Genomic DNA, 6,871 nt, shown 5'->3' on the forward strand with positions numbered 1-6,871 from the left:
AGGGGGGGGGGGTAAGCGAAACATAGTTTAGATAAAGGGAGGGGTTGGGAGATAGATAGATAGATAGATAGATAAAGATAGAAGTTTGATTAAATAGATGATGGGGAGAGAGAGAGAGAGAGAGAGATGAGAGAGAGAGGGGAGGAGAGAGAGGGGAGAGAGAGGGGACAGGGACTCACACCCACACAGATAAGTTAGAATAAAAACAGTGTAGAAATATTCCGAAAACTGATGATAAAAATCAAGAAATACAAAATATATCAAACAAGCCAGACAATGTCTTTCCCAAGGCCTATTAAGGAAGTAGTTTGAGACAAATATATCAATAAACGGGTCAATCAGTAAATAAAAAAAATGAAAAAAAAAAAAAAAAAAAAAAAAAAGAGAACTGAACTGCATATAAACAGTAAGGCGTCTGGGCGTCTGATTTTCAGAATGTTTGCTTCTTGTTTTCTCCCCCCTTTTTTTTAAAAAAACATCCAAATATGTGTGTCCAAAATCTATTATCTTTATCTATTTCATGTATTTGTTTAATTTATATATTTTATAATTTTTTGGGGTTGTGTTTTGTGTGGGTGTGTTGGGGGTGTGTGTGTGTGTGTGTGTGTGTTTTGTGTGTGTTTTGTGTGTGTGTGTTTTGTGTGTGTGGTAATTTTATTTATTTATCTCAAATCACTTGTGTGTATTTATATATGATACACACACACCACACACACACCACCAACACACAGACATTTATATGTGTTTTGTGTGTGTATGTGTTTTGTATGTGTATGTGTTTGTTGTGTATGTGTATGTGTATTTGTTGTGTTGTGTTGTGTGTGGGTGTGTGTAGGTGTGTGTGTATGTGTGTGTGTATGTGTTTGTGTTTGTGTATATATAATATTTATATAAAAAATAAAAATTTTAAATTTTACCTTTTCCCTTATAACTTTTTTCTTTATTTAACTTTCATTTTCTTTATTTTTTCTTTTTAAAAAAATTTTTTCATTTTAACCAAATTACAATTTTTTAAAAATTTAATTTTTATTAAAATTAAAAACAACATTTATTAAACAAAAAAAAAATTTTTTTAAAAAAATCATTAACTTTAAAAACATTTTCATTTTTTTCAATTTAACCAACATTTATTATTTTATTATCTTAACAATTAAACTTAACCCCTTTTAAACCCCCTATTACCATTTTTTATTTCAACCTTAATTTTTACCCTTACAAATTACTTACTTACCCCTTTTAAAAATTAAAACCTATTTTTTTTTCTTTCTTTCATTTATTTTTTCTTAATTATTTATTTTCTTTCTTTTTATCTTTTTATTTATTAACATTTCCTTATCTTTTCATTTTTTCCCTTAATTTTTTTTTCTTACAAATTACTTTTATTACTTTTTAAAAATATTTCTTTTTTCAAAAACCCCATCATTATCATTATTTTTTTATCATTATCATTTCATTATCATTATCATTAATTATCATTATCATTATCAATCATTTCTTATTCCCTTTTAAATTATTTTCATTTCATTAAAATTAATTTTAAAATCTTTATTTTCAAAATTATTTTTTTTTATTACATTACATTACATTTATTTTTTTTATTTTATTTATTACATTAAAATTTTTATTATTTCTTTTTTAATTTTTTTTTTAAACCCCAAAAATTTAATTTTTTTTTTTATTAAACCACAATTTTCTTTTTTTATTTTTTAACCCAAACATTAAACATTATTTTCATTATTAACCACATCATTATCATTATTGATAGTAGTAGTATAGTCATTATTATAATTATTTTTACCCATCAGCTCACTACCCAAAATGCAGCTTGTTTACCAGTACACCAGCCTTAACAATGGTAATGGGACGGACAATAAACAACGGCCAGCTAACACACAAACACGAGGCGATTGAAGCATTATAAATATATAGTCATCATTACCTTCAAACCCTGCCCTATATTCTCGTTAATTGTATCTAGCACATAAGCTATTGATTGTCTAGTCACACAATCGGCACGTGTGAAGAGAGACGCAATAATAATAAGAGAAAGATAAAACATTTTGGTTGAATTTTTATTCCAGAAAATGGATAGGAAATTTAGAGGTATAGAGAAAGTGTGGGAGAATAGAAGAAATAAGAAAACTATGAAAGAGAAGAGAGAGAGAGAGAGAGAGAGAGAGAGAGAGAGAGAGAGAGAGAGAGAGAGAGAGAGAGAGAGAGAGAGAGAGAGAGAGAGATAGTAATAAATAATAATGATAGATAAAACAATGGACAGCAAAACAAAGGAACGGATAAGAAAAGAAAAAAAAAAAAGACAAATAAAGAAGAAAAACTGATACTGCTCCACAATGCAACGATGGAAGATGAAAGGATGTGACTTTGAAATGCTGATGGTGATTCTCGTTGACAAAAGCGTAATGGAAGAACAGGCTCTGAGGTTCGTTTCCGAAAACTTTTTTTTTCTGAATTTTTTCCTTGCATTCTTGCCTTCTTTCATCTTCATACACTTCTCTTTTTTATTCATTTGATAATCCTTTTGGTTATATATATATATATATATATATATATATATATATATATATATATATATATATATATATATATATAATTAAAACCATAAATCTTGGAAAAGGTAAACGAGTCAAGGTCGCTCCATATGATGATCATTTGACAATAAAATCAATCATGAAATTGTACATTAATCAGTACTTTGTTTCTACTTTTCGTACAAATTTCTCTCTTCCTCTCTCTTTCTGTCCTTTTCTCTTCTTCCTACGTCTCTCTCTTTGTCTCACTCTCTTCTTGTCTTCTTCTCTCTCTCTATTTTCCCTTCTTTCTTTCTCGCTCTCTCTCCCCTCCTTTACTTTTCTCTTCCCCCTATCCTTCCCTTTCTCCAGTCTCTCTCTTTCCTCCTTTCTTCCCCCTTCTCCCTCCTTTCTAAAGGACTTCCTTCTTCCTCATCTCTCTTTCCCCTTCTCCAATATCTCTCTCTCCCCTCTCTCTTCTTTCTTCCTCCTCCAACCTCTCTCTCTCCCCTCCCTCCTTCCCTTCCTCTCTCTCTTCTTTTTTAAGGAGTTAGAGAAGTTTGTGTACTTTTTTGTCCGGTTCTTTGCTCCCTTGTTATGTCTCTCGCTCTCTTTCTCTCTCTTACTTCTGCTCTCTGCATCAGTCTGATTCTCTCTCTTTTTCGGATCTCTGTCTGTCTCTTAATCTCCCTTCCTCTCTCATCCTCCCTCCCTTTTTCTCTCTTTCTTGCGTCATGTCACATTCTCCTTAGTTTTTCGTATTATTTGCCTCTTTTCTTTTCCTCATTCTTTCTCCTCTCATCTTTCTCTACACACATCCCAGAATTAATATTTTAAGTTTTTTTTTTCTTTAATTCTGCCCACCTGGTAAAGCATATTATAATAATGCCGGACACTGCAAGCAATGTTTTACTGATGCTACTACTTCAATTGATAATACACTTACTAGCGAGTAATTTTCTTTTTTTTTTTTTTGGTTCATCTCCAGTCCTAATAAATCGTGCCTAACCCGAGGTTCAACAACTTAGAATATGGGAGGCGTTATTACTCATTTACTACTTTTAAGGATTCCATTGTTATATTACCAGCAAAAACAATTACTATTGCTATTTCTTTAGGATAACGGTCCCCAGTCATCCCTTACTTCCTCGCCCACTAACTTTATAAGGACAATTAATATTTTACGCTCACACTATCATTTCATTACATATAGTTTACTACATACAAAAATATTATTAAATGTAATATTTCACATGACATGATGGTTAGTCTTGTGGGCGAGTATAAGTTTGACATTACTGATGACTAAGTCATTGTCCCTCATCTCACTTTTCTTTTTTTCTTTACTAAAGCTTCAAAAAAAAATAAAAAAATAAAAAATCTTACAATCAATTTTAAGTCACCAATAGCCTTGGATATTTTAATGCTCAATACATTAGCCTAAAACATTGTAAAGGGATTATATAACATATTTACCATTTTGTATAAATCAATTTGTTAACTGCTATATCGGGTTTATAGTAAGGACCTTATCAACCCGATTTTAAAATACTTGTAAATATTGCTAAATATTTATACAGAGTGAAGATGTATATTTACAGGTTTATTATTTTTGTTTAAAAGTAAGTTTCCTCGTATCCCCTTAGTGTAATGCGCATGCGCGTAGGTGTGCCTCACCTGGTCTTACTCTGCCGTGTAATCGGTCACTTTACCATACCACTTGTTCGAGTGAGCACTGTGACCCTCGCCTGAGTAGGAAAACCTTTGAGTACGTTAATTCGCATAGCGTGGTTTATTGTTGGTGCTTTTATTCATTTTATTTACTTTAATTTCTTGTTTTCAGTCTTTTTATGTACTTAAACGGATTTGCTGACGCCAGGCGCCACGATACTTTGACTCACGTGCCCCCGAGGTTAATCGGAGCAGCGCCAAGCATAAACAAGCCCCGTGACACCTGGGCCGTTTGATACGCTTGCTGGGACGTGGATATTTACCGATTTTGTTTGATTTATAACATTTGTAAATAAATGTGATGGTTATCACATCTTTTTATACCCCCTTTTAATGAAAGCGAGAACATAATTAGGTAATGTGATTGATGCTATGACGAAATCGACATTGAAAGCAAAAGATCCTTTACAAACTTGAAACATACCTTTCAATGAATAGATTTACGCAATTCCTCATAATATGAGTAATGATGGATAGCTTTTTTACATGGTGTAGTCGTTAGCAAACCCTGTACCACGAAGGCAGAGGGCGATGATCTGTATTAGGCCGTATTATCTTGCCAAATGAAAACCATTGTCGTTCTTGTTATTATCTCTTATTAGAAAAAAAAGTACGTTCAGTGTCTCATCTTTTTCAAATTCAAAATTTATTTATATTTTGTTCATATTTCATTTTGTAGCTTTTATATCCCATTTCTTTTTTTTCTCCTTTCCTATTTTCTTTGTTCAGCATTCTCCTCACTTCTTTCCTCTCTCGGCAATAACTTTATTCATTGGCTTTCACAAATATTATCTCCTATCAAGTGGGTTGCCCTAAATTGTAGATAAGACAGGAATCATAAATCACAGGGTTCTCTACGCTGTAAATTATAATTAAAACCATAAATCTTGGAAAAGGTAAACGAGTCAAGGTCGCCTCATATGATGATCAATCATGAAATCGTACATTAATCAGTGCTTTGTTTCTACTTTTCGTACACATTTCTCTCTCCCTCTCTCTCTCTTTCATTTTCTCTTCTTCCTACGTCTCTCTGTCTCACTCTCTTCTTGTCTTTTTTTCTCTCTATTTTCCCTTCTTTCTTTCTCGCTCTCTCTCCCCTCCTTCTTTACTTTTCTCTTCCCCCTTTCCTTCCCTTTCTCCAGTCTCTCTTTCCTCCTTTCTTCCCCCTTCTCCAACCTCTCCCTTCTCCCTCCTTTCTTAAGGACTTCCTTCTTCCTCATCTCTCTTTCCCCTTCTCCAATATCTCTCTCTCCCCTCTCTTCTTCCTTCCCCCTTCTCTAACCTCTCTCCCCTGCCTCCTCCCCCTTCTCCCTGCTCTCTCTCTTCTCTCTTCCCCCTTCTCCAACCTCTCTTTCCCCTCCCTTCCCTTCTCTCTTTTTTCTTCCTCCTCCAACCTCTCTCTTTCCCCTCCCTCCTTCCCCTTCTCCCTCCTCGCTTCTTATTTAAGGACTTCCTTCTTCCTCCTCTCTCTCTTCTCTCTTGAAGACGTGCTTCTCCTCCTTCTCCTAGTGGTCTGATCTCCTCATCTTCTAACAGCGGAAGTTCCCTTTCCTTGAGAGTTTATCCAGCGCGATTCTGATCATTTTTCCTTGTTGAGTCGTCTGGCAAGTTAGAGAAGTTTGTGTACTTTTTTGTCCGGTTCTTTGCTCCCTTGTTATGTCTCTCGCTCTCTTTCTCTCTTACTTTTGCTCTCTGCATCAGTCTGATTATCTCTCTTTTTTGGATCTCTGTCTGTCTCTTAATCTCCCTTCCTCTCTCATCCTCCCTCACTTTTTCTCTCTTTCTTGCGTTATGTCACATTCTACTTACTTTTTCGTATTCTTTTCTTTTCCTCATTCTTTCTCCTCTCATCTTTCTCTACACACATACCAGAATTAATATTTTAAGTATTTTTATTATTTTTTTTTTAATTCTGCCCACCAGGTAAAGCATAATATAATAATGCCGGACACTGCAAGCAATGTTTTACTGATGCGACTACTTTAATTGATAATACACTTACTAGCGAGTCATTTTTTTTTTGTTTTTTGTTTACCTCCAATCATAATAAATCGTGCCTAGACCGAGGTTCAACTTAGAATATGCGAGGTGTTATTACTCATTTACTACTTTTAAGGATTCTATTGTTATATTACCAGCAGAAACAATTACTACTGCTATATATTTTGGATATCGGTCCAAGTCATCCCTTACTTCCTCACCCACTAATTTCTTTAGACTACTAACTATATTAAGCTCTCACAAACAGTTTCATTACATGCAGTTTCCTACAAAAATAATAAGATCTCATCTGTAGTTAATCAAGAAAGTAAATATGACTTGCATGGCGAGTATAAGTTTGATATTACTGATGACTAAGTCGATGTCCCTCATCTCACTTTTCTATTTTCCCTTACCAAAGCTTCAAAAAAAAAAAAAAAAAAAAAAAACTTGCAATCAATTTTAAGTCACCATAAGCCTTGGATATTTTAATGCTCAATACATTAGCCTAAAACTTGAAACATACCTTTCAATGAATAGATTTACGCAATTCCTCATAATAATGAGTAATGATGGATAGCTTTTTTACATGGTGTAGTCGTTAGCAAACCCTGTACCACGAATGCAGAGGGCGA

Source organism: Penaeus chinensis, chromosome 3 (assembly GCF_019202785.1).
Source record: "Penaeus chinensis breed Huanghai No. 1 chromosome 3, ASM1920278v2, whole genome shotgun sequence".
NCBI classification, from domain to species: domain Eukaryota; kingdom Metazoa; phylum Arthropoda; class Malacostraca; order Decapoda; family Penaeidae; genus Penaeus; species Penaeus chinensis.